We start from the raw sequence: 12,443 nt of genomic DNA on the forward strand, positions 1-12,443 counted from the left end.
ATTTCTACAGATTTCGAGAGCAGTCTTTTGTTTTACTTCTTGAATGTTCTTTTTGAAGAACATTTTCTAACATCACAACATAAAGTTACACAAATATTTTCAGATTCTGTTCCAAAGTCTTCAAAAATTATTCTCAATAAAGTTTACTTTTGTATCATTCTTGTTTCTCCTTTCAGCAAATGGAATGTGTGGGGTAGGTGGTGCCCATGTCCTGTCAGTGATTATTATGGGATGTGTGGGGTAGGTGGTGCCCATGTCCTGTCAGTGATTATTATGGGATGTGTGGGGTAGGTGGTGCCCATGTCCTGTCAGTGATTATTATGGGATGTGTGGGGTAGGTGGTGCCCATGTCCTGTCAGTGATTATTATGGGCTGTGTGGGGTAGGTGGTTCCCATGTCCTGTCAGTGATTATTATTGGATGTGTGGGGTGGGTGGTTCCCATGTCCTGTCAGTGATTATTATGGGATGTGTGGGGTGGGTGGTTCCCATGTCCTGTCAGTGATTATTATGGGATGTGAGGGGTAGGTGGTGCCCATGTCCTGTCAGTGATTATTATGGGATGTGTGGGGTAGGTGGTTCCCATGTCCTGTCAGTGATTATTATGGGCTGTGTGGGGTGGGTGGTGCCCATGTCGTGTCAGTGATTATTATGGGATGTGTGGGGCGGGTGGTGCCCATGTCCTGTCAGTGATTATTATGGGATGTGTGGGGTAGGTGGTGCCCGTGTCCTGTCAGTGATTATTATGGGCTGTGTGGGGTAGGTGGTGGCCATGTCCTGTCAGTGATTATTATGGGATGTGTGGGGTAGGTGGTGCCCGTGTCCTGTCAGTGATTATTATGGGCTGTGTGGGGTAGGTGGTTCCCATGTCCTGTCAGTGATTATTATGGGATGTGTGGGGTAGGTGGTTCCCATGTCCTGTCAGTGATTATTATGGGATGTGTGGGGTAGGTGGTTCCCATGTCCTGTCAGTGATTATTATGGGGTGTGTGGGGTAGGTGGTTCCCATGTCCTGTCAGTGATTATTATGGGATGTGTGGGGTGGGTGGTGCCCATGTCGTGTCAGTGATTATTATGGGATGTGTGGGGCAGGTGGTTCCCATGTCCTGTCAGTGATTATTATGGGATGTGTGGGGTAGGTGGTTCCCATGTCCTGTCAGTGATTATTATGGGATGTGTGGGGTAGGTGGTGCCCATGTCCTGTCAGTGATTATTATGGGATGTGTGGGGTAGGTGGTGCCCATGTCCTGTCAGTGATTATTATGGGCTGTGTGGGGTAGGTGGTTCCCATGTCCTGTCAGTGATTATTATTGGATGTGTGGGGTGGGTGGTTCCCATGTCCTGTCAGTGATTATTATGGGATGTGTGGGGCAGGTGGTTCCCATGTCCTGTCAGTGATTATTATGGGATGTGTGGGGTGGGTGGTTCCCATGTCCTGTCAGTGATTATTATGGGATGTGTGGGGTAGGTGGTTCCCATGTCCTGTCAGTGATTATTATGGGCTGTGTGGGATGGGTGGTGCCCATGTCCTGTCAGTGATTATTATGGGATGTGTGGGGTAGGTGGTTCCCATGTCCTGTCAGTGATTATTATGGGCTGTGTGGGGTGGGTGGTGCCCATGTCGTGTCAGTGATTATTATGGGATGTGTGGGGCGGGTGGTGCCCATGTCCTGTCAGTGATTATTATGGGATGTGTGGGGTGGGTGGTTCCCATGTCCTGTCAGTGATTATTATGGGCTGTGTGGGATGGGTGGTTCCCATGTCCTGTCAGTGATTATTATGGGATGTGTGGGGTAGGTGGTTCCCATGTCCTGTCAGTGATTATTATGGGATGTGTGGGGTAGGTGGTGCCCGTGTCCTGTCAGTGATTATTATGGGCTGTGTGGGGTAGGTGGTTCCCATGTCCTGTCAGTGATTATTATGGGATGTGTGGGGTAGGTGGTTCCCATGTCCTGTCAGTGATTATTATGGGATGTGTGGGGTAGGTGGTTCCCATGTCCTGTCAGTGATTATTATGGGGTGTGTGGGGTAGGTGGTTCCCATGTCCTGTCAGTGATTATTATGGGATGTGTGGGGTGGGTGGTGCCCATGTCGTGTCAGTGATTATTATGGGATGTGTGGGGCAGGTGGTTCCCATGTCCTGTCAGTGATTATTATGGGCTGTGTGGGGTAGGTGGTGCCCATGTCCTGTCAGTGATTATTATCGGATGTGTGGGGTAGGTGGTTCCCATGTCCTGTCAGTGATTATTATGGGATGTGTGGGGTAGGTGGTGCCCATGTCCTGTCAGTGATTATTATGGGATGTGTGGGGTAGGTGGTGCCCATGTCCTGTCAGTGATTATTATGGGCTGTGTGGGGTAGGTGGTTCCCATGTCCTGTCAGTGATTATTATTGGATGTGTGGGGTGGGTGGTTCCCATGTCCTGTCAGTGATTATTATGGGATGTGTGGGGTGGGTGGTGGCCATGTCCTGTCAGTGATTATTATGGGATGTGTGGGGTAGGTGGTTCCCATGTCCTGTCAGTGATTATTATGGGATGTGTGGGGTGGGTGGTGGCCATGTCCTGTCAGTGATTATTATGGGATGTGTGGGGCAGGTGGTTCCCATGTCCTGTCAGTGATTATTATGGGATGTGTGGGGTAGGTGGTTCCCATGTCCTGTCAGTGATTATTATGGGATGTGTGGGGTAGGTGGTGCCCATGTCCTGTCAGTGATTATTATGGGATGTGTGGGGTAGGTGGTGCCCATGTCCTGTCAGTGATTATTATGGGCTGTGTGGGGTAGGTGGTTCCCATGTCCTGTCAGTGATTATTATTGGATGTGTGGGGTGGGTGGTTCCCATGTCCTGTCAGTGATTATTATGGGATGTGTGGGGTGGGTGGTTCCCATGTCCTGTCAGTGATTATTATGGGATGTGAGGGGTAGGTGGTGCCCATGTCCTGTCAGTGATTATTATGGGATGTGTGGGGTAGGTGGTTCCCATGTCCTGTCAGTGATTATTATGGGCTGTGTGGGGTGGGTGGTGCCCATGTCGTGTCAGTGATTATTATGGGATGTGTGGGGCGGGTGGTGCCCATGTCCTGTCAGTGATTATTATGGGATGTGTGGGGTGGGTGGTTCCCATGTCCTGTCAGTGATTATTATGGGCTGTGTGGGATGGGTGGTTCCCATGTCCTGTCAGTGATTATTATGGGATGTGTGGGGTAGGTGGTTCCCGTGTCCTGTCAGTGATTATTATGGGATGTGTGGGGTAGGTGGTGCCCGTGTCCTGTCAGTGATTATTATGGGCTGTGTGGGGTAGGTGGTTCCCATGTCCTGTCAGTGATTATTATGGGATGTGTGGGGTAGGTGGTTCCCATGTCCTGTCAGTGATTATTATGGGATGTGTGGGGTAGGTGGTTCCCATGTCCTGTCAGTGATTATTATGGGGTGTGTGGGGTAGGTGGTTCCCATGTCCTGTCAGTGATTATTATGGGATGTGTGGGGTGGGTGGTGCCCATGTCGTGTCAGTGATTATTATGGGATGTGTGGGGCAGGTGGTTCCCATGTCCTGTCAGTGATTATTATGGGCTGTGTGGGGTAGGTGGTGCCCATGTCCTGTCAGTGATTATTATCGGATGTGTGGGGTAGGTGGTTCCCATGTCCTGTCAGTGATTATTATGGGATGTGTGGGGTAGGTGGTGCCCATGTCCTGTCAGTGATTATTATGGGCTGTGTGGGGTAGGTGGTGCCCATGTCCTGTCAGTGATTATTATGGGATGTGTGGGGTAGGTGGTTCCCATGTCCTGTCAGTGATTATTATTGGATGTGTGGGGTAGGTGGTTCCCATGTCCTGTAAGTGATTATTATGGGATGTGTGGGGTGGGTGGTGCCCATGTCGTGTCAGTGATTATTATGGGATGTGTGGGGTAGGTGGTTCCCATGTCCTGTCAGTGATTATTATGGGATGTGTGGGGTGGGTGGTGCCCATGTCCTGTCAGTGATTATTATTGGATGTGTGGGGCAGGTGGTTCCCATGTCCTGTCAGTGATTATTATTGGATGTGTGGGGTAGGTGGTTCCCATGTCGTGTCAGTGATTATTATGGGATGTGTGGGGTGGGTGGTGCCCATGTCGTGTCAGTGATTATTATGGGATGTGTGGGGTAGGTGGTTCCCATGTCCTGTCAGTGATTATTATGGGATGTGTGGGGTAGGTGGTGCCCATGTCCTGTCAGTGATTATTATGGGCTGTGTGGGGTAGGTGGTTCCCATGTCCTGTCAGTGATTATTATCGGATGTGTGGGGTAGGTGGTTCCCATGTCCTGTCAGTGATTATTATGGGATGTGTGGGGTAGGTGGTTCCCATGTCCTGTCAGTGATTATTATCGGATGTGTGGGGTAGGTGGTTCCCATGTCCTGTCAGTGATTATTATGGGATGTGTGGGGTAGGTGGTTCCCATGTCCTGTCAGTGATTATTATGGGATGTGTGGGGTAGGTGGTTCCCATGTCCTGTCAGTGATTATTATGGGATGTGTGGGGTGGGTGGTGCCCATGTCCTGTCAGTGATTATTATGGGATGTGTGGGGTAGGTGATGCCCATGTCCTGTCAGTGATTATTATGGGATGTGTGGGGTAGGTGGTTCCCATGTCGTGTCAGTGATTATTATGGGATGTGTGGGGTAGGTGGTTCCCATGTCCTGTGAGTGATAATTATGGGATGTGTGGGGTGGGTGGTTCCCATGTCCTGTCAGTGATTATTATGGGATGTGTGGGGTGGGTGGTGCCCATGTCCTGTCAGTGATTATTATGGGATGTGTGGGGTAGGTGATGCCCTGTCCTGTCAGTGATTATTATGGGATGTGTGGGGTAGGTGGTGCACATGTCCTGTCAGTGATTATTATGGGATGTGTGGGGTAGGTGGTTCCCATGTCCTGTCAGTGATTATTATGGGATGTGTGAGGTAGGTGGTTCCCATGTCCTGTCAGGTATTATTATGGGATGTGTGGGGTAGGTGGTGCCCATGTCCTGTCAGTGATTATTATGGGATGTGTGGGGTAGGTGGTTCCCATGTCCTGTCAGTGATTATTATGGGATGTGTGGGGTAGGTGGTTCCCATGTCCTGTCAGTGATTATTATGGGATGTGTGGGGTAGGAGGTGCCCATGTCCTGTCAGTGATTATTATGGGATGTGTGAGGTAGGTGGTTCCCATGTCCTGTCAGTGATTATTATGGGATGTGTGGGGTAGGAGGTGCCCATGTCCTGTCAGTGATTATTATGGGATGTGTGGGGTAGCTGGTTCCCATGTCCTGTCAGTGATTATTATGGGATGTGTGGTGTAGGTGATGCCCATGTCCTGTCAGTGATTATTATGGGATGTGTGGGGTAGGTGGTGCCCATGTCCTGTCAGTGATTATTATGGGATGTGTGGGGTAGGTGGTTCCCATGTCCTGTCAGTGATTATTATGGGATGTTTGGTAGGTGGTTCCCATGTCCTGTCAGTGATTATTATGGGATGTGTGGGGTAGGTGGTTCCCATGTCCTGTCAGTGATTATTATGGGATGTGTGGGGTAGGTGGTGCCCATGTCCTGTCAGTGATTATTATGGGATGTGTGGGGTAGGTGGTGCCCATGTCCTGTCAGTGATTATTATGGGATGTGTGAGGTGGGTGGTGCCCATGTCCTGTGAGTGATTATTATGGGATGTGTGGGGTGGGTGGTGCCCATGTCCTGTCAGTGATTATTATGGGATGTGTGGGGTAGGTGGTTCCCATGTCCTGTCAGTGATTATTATGGGATGTGTGGGGTGGGTGGTTCCCATGTCCTGTCAGTGATTATTATGGGATGTGTGGGGTGGGTGGTGCCCATGTCGTGTCAGTGATTATTATGGGATGTGTGGGGTAGGTGATGCCCATGTCCTGTCAGTGATTATTATGGGATGTGTGGGGTAGGTGGTTCCCATGTCCTGTCAGTGATTATTATGGAATGTGTGGGGTAGGTGATGCCCATGTCCTGTCAGTTATTATTATGGGATGTGTGGGGCAGGTGGTTCCCATGTCCTGTCAGTGATTATTATGGGATGTGTGGGGTAGGTGGTGCCCATGTCATGTCAGTGATTATTATGGGATGTGTGGTGTAGGTGATGCCCATGTCCTGTCAGTGATTATTATGGGATGTGAGGGGTAGGTGGTGGCCATGTCCTGTATGATTATTATGGGATGTGTGGGGTAGGTGGTTCCCATGTCCTGTGAGTGATTATTATGGGATGTGTGGGGTAGGTGGTGGCCATGTCCTGTAAGTGATTATTATGGGATGTGAGGGGTAGGTGGTGCCCATGTCCTGTTCAGTGATTATTATGGGATGTGTGGTGTAGGTGATGCCCATGTCCTGTCAGTGATTATTATGGGACGTGTGGGGTAGGTGGTGCCCATGTCATGTCAGTGATTATTATGGGATGTGTGGTGTAGGTGATGCCCATGTCCTGTCAGTGATTATTATGGGATGTGTGGGGTAGGTGGTGCCCATGTCCTGTTCAGTGATTATTATGGGATGTGTGGGGTAGGTGATGCCCATGTCCTGTCAGTGATTATTATGGGATGTGTGGGGTAGGTGGTGCCCATGTCATGTCAGTGATTATTATGGGATGTGTGGTGTAGGTGATGCCCATGTCCTGTCAGTGATTATTATGGGATGTGAGGGGTAGGTGGTGGCCATGTCCTGTAAGTGATTATTATGGGATGTGTGGGGTAGGTGGTTCCCATGTCCTGTGAGTGATTATTATGGGATGTGTGGGGTAGGTGGTGGCCATGTCCTGTAAGTGATTATTATGGGATGTGAGGGGTAGGTGGTGCCCATGTCCTGTCAGTGATTATTATGGGATGTGTGGGGTAGGTGATGCCCATGTTCTGTCAGTGATTATTATGGGATGTGTGGGGCAGGTGGTTCCCATGTCCTGTGAGTGATTATTATGGGATGTGTGGGGTGGGTGGTGCCCATGTCGTGTCAGTGATTATTATGGGCTGTGTGGGGTAGGTGGTGGCCATGTCCTGTAAGTGATTATTATTGGATGTGTGGGGTAGGTGATGCCCATGTCCTGTCAGTGATTATTATGGGATGTGTGGGGCAGGTGGTTCCCATGTCCTGTCAGTGATTATTATGGGATGTGTGGGGCAGGTGGTTCCCATGTCCTGTGAGTGATTATTATGGGATGTGTGGGGTAGGTGGTTCCCCTGTCCTGTCAGTGATTATTATGGGATGTGTGGGGCAGGTGGTTCCCATGTCCTGTGAGTGATTATTACGGGATGTGTGGAGTAGGTGGTGGCCATGTCCTGTCAGTGATTATTATGGGATGTGTGGGGTAGGTGATGCCCATGTCCTGTCAGTGATTATTATGGGATGTGTGGGGCAGGTGGTTCCCATGTCCTGTGAGTGATTATTATGGGATGTGTGGTTTAGGTGGTGCCCATGTCCTGTCAGTGATTATTATGGGATGTGTGGGGTAGGTGATGCCCATGTCCTGTCAGTGATTATTATGGGGTGTGTGGGGTAGGTGATGCTCGTGTCCTGTCAGTGATTATTATGGGATGTGTTGGGTAGGTGGTGGCCATGTCCTGTCAGTGATTATTATGGGATGTGTGGGGTAGGTGATGCCCATGTCCTGTCAGTGATTATTATGGGATGTGTGGGGTAGGTGGTGCCCATGTCCTGTCAGTGATTATTATGGGATGTGTGGGGTAGGTGGTGGCCATGTCCTGTTCAGTGATTGTTATGGGATGTGCAGGGTAAGAGGTGGTCGTGGTGTGTACAGTGTTTACTTTTTGTTTTGGTTATAATTTTAGACTTGTAGTTTTTTATGGTCACAATTAAAAAGCAGATTTAGAGTTTAATAGTTCACTTGTAGTTAAACACTGAAATGCCCCCCCATGTTAATGAGGGGTTCAACTCTCTAAAACACACTGATTTTTCAAACACAAATAGAATCATTTTTCAGAAAAATTTACCTTCTTTCTCTTGTATATAGGAATAGAGACCAAACAGACTGAAAGCCCCTCTGAGAGGGTGCTGTGCACTGTCTGGATTTAGCTTTAAATTCTCTTAAAACCAAGCTGCGGCCACTGGGTGTGTGTGACCTCAGCCCTCAGCCGGGTTCTGAACACACTTCCTTTCTTGTAGTGATTCCATGTGACACTAGGAACACAGATGTGAGCTACTTTTTCTGATGATAAAGATGAATTTTTCCATGGCCTTTAAACCTGAGAGTCCCTCCTACTGACATTATAAAGAAGTCTCTATCTGCTCAGATTTAGAGCCATCTGGTTCAGCTGTCTCCCTGTGCTTCTGCTGGCCAGCAGCATCCATGGGCACCCACACTGATGGCCAGACTTCCTCTTAGCAAGGATCCGTGGCTTTGCTGATGCTGATGGCTTCACAACCAAGGACTTTTTCTGCCACCACGTTTATTCAAAGTATTTTAGGATGCTCAGCCATTAAAGGCTACAGAAGGGCTGGAGCAGGAGCTGCAGTAGATAGTCAGGTGGATCCACAGGGAAGGTAAAGTTGAATGTGAAGGTGTAGGAGAGAAGGGTACTGCAGACTGAGAGGCCCCTTCTGATTTTGTGGTCAGATGCTGTTTCTAAAATGTTCTTCACACCATGGTGTTATTTTTCCCTTGATCTAAGAAAAGCATAAAGAACCATGGCAGAATCCCATTCAGAGTGGTATGTGGGACTCAGAGGGGCTGGCAGGGGCTAGTGGAGCAGGTGGCAGAGGGCCGCAGTGGTGGGCGTGGAGTTCGCACTCACCTGGGGAGCATGGAAAACCGCAGAGCACTGTAGGCAGACCAGGGCAGATGCAAATTGTTGTTCTGCATGCAGATGTGTGCCCAGCCTCATCTGTCCCTTGGCACCTGCACCGTGCCTGGGCCAGGTGTGCCCAGGCTGCAGGTCGACAGGTGTGTGCTCATGATCAGTCTTGCTGTTCTTCAATCCTGGGGTGTTTAAAAAAGGACACAAAAAAGGAAAGAAATCAGCTACTTTCAAGTGGAAAATGTAACTTTAATTTACTCATTAAGTTCAATATGCTATTGGGTTTGCAAGAAAATAATGTAGCAAAAAAAGTTTGACTAATACTTTAAATAAACATATTGCAATGATTATATCATTTCTGAATACAAAAACATGAAGTTTAAAGATATGAAAGTAAAAATAATGGTACAGAGGGACACAGGGACAGAGGGATGGGAGACAGAGGGACAAAAAGGCAAAGGGACAGAGGTTAGAGGGATAGGGGACAGAGGGACAAAAGAACTGAGGGACAGAGGGACAGATGAACAGAGCAATGGGGACAGAGGGACAGAAGGTGGGAGAGACGAGTCTTCTGTTAGAGGCACAGAGGGGCAGGAAGGCAGGAAGACAGAGAGACAAGGGACAGACAGACAGAGGGATGGGGCAGAGTTACTCACCGGGTGGCCTGGGATGAGGCTGCTCCTTGGGGTGCTTTGAATGTCCCACTGGTGGACCCCCCACCCTTAGAATTGGGGTCTCAGAGAGCTGCGCTCTGGACACACACCACGTGGACCTGCTCTCTCCTTGACCCAGAAGAGTCAGTTTCTATGGCTGATGGCCACACCCATGGCCACACCCACCCAAGTAGGTTTTAGATATTCTTGTTTTAGTATAACGGAGATGACAGATGTGTCGCTCTGCTTCACCAGAGCAACAACCATCGTATGATCTGTGCATGTCCAATAACCTCACGTTGCAAGTCTTAGACGTACACAATCCAAGTTATTTCAGCAATCAAATCAAATCAAATTACAAAACAAAAGGAAAATAGCTGTAGATGGTAACACTGACTGCTGCCCAGGGTACCTTTGTGCTGAGCCGCTGATTAGAGCAGAAGGGATTGCTTCTGAGGTTAGCCCAGACAGAAAGTACTGGTGCCCTGGAAACGTGTTAAAGAACAAACTATAATTATTTTTTTTTTGTAAAAAAAAACAGTGTCATCACAAGTTAAATTTTACTTTAGTAGGGAAAAATAGTTTAAAATATTAAAAACAAATATAAAATACTTTTCTATAGAAGATTCCCATGAAAGATGAACATAATTCAGATAACTGCATTTGCAAGTATTTCACTGAACTACATACACGTCTGAACAGTGAACGTACACCGAGACTCTGAAACTGTCCCAGCTTCCTCTGTGGTGGCAGAGGCCTAAGACACTCTTCACAACTTTTGTAGATAACAGGTTTGTTTTTTCTCCTCTCTGTGGTATGGCCTGATAGTGTGTTGCTGGATGCCCACATGCCCAGCTGTCCTCAGACCTTCCTTTGAGGGGGACAGCTGGTGACACTGCGGTAGGACGGTGCCCCACATGTGCAGGGCAGGGCACCAGGCATGGCGCATGTGGGCCAAAGGGCCCTCCTGGGCATGGAAGGGTGACTGTCCCAGACCTGGTGCAGCCTGCATTGTGGGGGCCATGCACACAGGTCCCCAAGCCCATCTCCACCCAGCCTCAATGCTGGGAACTTGTTTACTTTGTACTCGACAGAGATCTCAGGAAGCATTTTCAGATCCAGGACATACATGCACCCGGAACAGAGTGCTTCCTTCCAGGGCTTGCTTTGTCCAACTACAGGCAGTTCCTGGTTATGAATGAGACAGGTTCTCTGGGTTTGTTCTTAAGTTGAATTTGTGTGTAAGTTGGAACTGGTACTTTTACCTGTTACTTGTCATAGCCCCCGTTCATAAGTGCAAGAGGCACACAGGTCAGATGTCTGTAACTTGGGGACAGCCTGTGCAGGCCACTCTGCGCATACTGCTCTAACACACCTGCTGGAAAGACAGTTATCTGCTGTGATTCACCATGGGCTTAGCCACGGAAGCAGCATGGTCCTGCCTTGCAGAAGTGCGCACGGGACCAGGTACATGACTGGCGTGCACCAGACGCATACACGGGAGGAAAATCCAGGCATGATCTTATTCGTTAACTGTGGTTATAAATCTCTGTTCTCTGTGCTGAAAAAAGAGAAACAATTTGAGAAAAAATTAAATTCAGATGATGTACTCTTCAGAGAAACTTCTAGAAGCAATTGCCTGTGAAGTCTGAGCTTATAAAGCTGAATGCTACGGAAGTGGGGCAGTGATGCACTTTATTAGATGCTGAGTTCCATGTTCCTTTTCCCTGCATGTTCTCCAAGACAAACTGTCGGGTATCCACCGAGGGGCTGCATGGGGTCCCTGGCCTGAGCCGTTGCCTCTGGGGCCCAGGTCGAGGGTTTTATTAATTAAGGGCCAGAGCCCTGGCCCATCTCCCTGGGTGGGGACTAGACACCTGCAGCCTCTGCCCGTCCACCCGTTCTTTGGCTCGGCCTCTCCTGAGCCTCTGACCTTAGCTCCCCACCTCACCCTTGTGCAGGGACCAGGTCAGATTCCTTCTCAACAGGGAGGGTGAACTGGAATTAAACATAGATGTCATTTTGGGAATGTCCATGTTCCTTTATTTGTATTTGTTTCCGTCTATGCGCATCCCACGTATGCAGACTGGCTTTTCTAGACAGTTACCTTAGTTGGGATTTTCATTTCCTGCACTGAAGAAGTTTTATGTCGTGATGCTGTGGCACAGAATTGTGACAGAGGAGAAGGAGGCAAAAATACCATTTACCTTGCAGAAGTGAGGTTGGCTGGAATCAAAGGGTCATGACAGAAAGAGTCTGAGGATGCCTGCGGACTCCAAAGTCACATTTGCTTAGAGCTGCAGCTGCCATTGCACAAACACTAATGCCACTTCAAGGATAGACACCACCCCAAAGACAGATGCCACCCTGAGGACAGATGTCAGCCCTGAGGACAGACACCACCCGAGGACAGATGCCACTCTGAGGACAGACACCAGCCTGAGGACAGATGCTAACCCAGCCTTGTGGCCTTCACAGTGCCCAGCAGGGGCACTTTCATGACCCAGCTTCCACTGCAGGACGGGCTTAGGGGCTCTGCTTCCAGTACCCCTTTACAGAGGGCTGTAGGGGGCCAGAAGCCAGGATGGTGAGGGCCTTGCTCGGGGGCAGGCATCTCTGTGGGCCCTGACATCCTGCGTGAGCCAACTGGGGTTCCTGGCTGACGGAACAGCCGAGTCACCTGACAGCCGATGACTAACCTGTGCCCTGGGTCCCTCTCTCCCCTGCAAGGATAGTGCATAAATATCGCAAGGCCGAGGGCAGGGCCCGGTGAGAACGCCCCCCACCAAGGTGAGGGTCACCGGGTAGCACAGGCAGCAGGGCAGCTTCTCGGCGTGACGCCTCCTGTGGACACCAGCGCAGGTGTGTGGCTTCTCCGCCCTCAGCATTCCGGGGCGTCCCATGCTTTTGGAGGGTGATATTCTGTATGCCTGTCTCTTAGATGTATGAGTTTGGAAACGAAAATTAAAATATTTTGGTCCACATTTAATTAAATTGGATTTAAATATT

At 49.2% G+C, this 12,443-nt stretch overlaps 1 protein-coding gene across 2 annotated transcripts in view; it reads left to right on the plus strand.

Annotated features, from left to right (window-relative positions):
• The window catches only part of SMOC2 (SPARC related modular calcium binding 2), a 174,522-nt gene that overhangs the window by 52,541 nt on the left and 109,538 nt on the right, over window positions 1-12,443 (plus strand). The window lies entirely within an intron of this gene.

The sequence above is a fragment of the Nycticebus coucang genome, chromosome 5, assembly GCF_027406575.1.
Source record: "Nycticebus coucang isolate mNycCou1 chromosome 5, mNycCou1.pri, whole genome shotgun sequence".
Lineage (NCBI taxonomy): Eukaryota > Metazoa > Chordata > Mammalia > Primates > Lorisidae > Nycticebus > Nycticebus coucang.